The following is a 927-nucleotide window of genomic DNA, read 5'->3' as shown; positions in this document are numbered from 1 at the left end:
TACATATACACATACATGCACACCAGGGCTTCATATAGGATTTTTCCTAGAACTTTTTTGCAGCCTTCTTGTATATATAAGGGAAGACAAAAATTATTTCTACCAAGGTTGCAATTCATATATGCATGTGTTTATTCCAAACAAAACAATCTTAAACATATCTCTTTTGGATCAGTTAAAGGCTTCAGACAAATTTTCTCAGTAATACACTTGTCTTAGTCACATTAGGATATCTACAAAAAAGGGACCCATTAAATTAATAGCTTCTATTGAGATCTGCTAGGTCACTGAAATTCAAGGGAGAAGGAGATAAGTTCAGAAGATATGGTGACTGTCTTTTGAAATACTAAAGGAGGAATCTTGACAGATTTTCTCAAAGGACACAAAATGAACACAGGGACTTATTAGGAAAAATCTTTTACAAAATTGAAAACTGAATTTGTGACAAAAGGCCAGGAAAACTACACTGAAGGTATTTTATTTTATCATGACCATGCCCCTGTTCATTCTTGAAGAATAATTGCATTGAGAAAATTTACCTCATCCATCCCATTGCTCTAATTTTGCCCGTTCAGACTTATATTTTTGTCCCCCAAGCTCAAAAAATTTTGAAAACGAACACAATTTTAGTTCCTTGAGAATGTCCTAACTGCCATTTTGACTTGCTATGAATCAAACAGTACAGAATTCTTCTGGGAAATGTTAAAGTGATGCAACCACCACCTTCAAAAATATATAGATGTACTTAGGGGCTAGGTTGAGAAAAGATAGCTTCACATTTTGGTATTTTTGTTTAATAAAGGTTTCTAAAATTTCATGGAGTCCTGGTATGGCATTGTGGGATAAAGCATTGGACTGCAAGGTACTTTTGAACCACAAGGTTGGTGATTCAAACTTACCAGCCACTCTTTGGAAACCCTATACAGG

This window comes from Chrysochloris asiatica, unplaced genomic scaffold (genome assembly GCF_000296735.1).
Source record: "Chrysochloris asiatica unplaced genomic scaffold, ChrAsi1.0 scaffold00035, whole genome shotgun sequence".
Lineage (NCBI taxonomy): Eukaryota > Metazoa > Chordata > Mammalia > Afrosoricida > Chrysochloridae > Chrysochloris > Chrysochloris asiatica.
Note: the sequence above shows the minus strand (reverse complement) of the source record.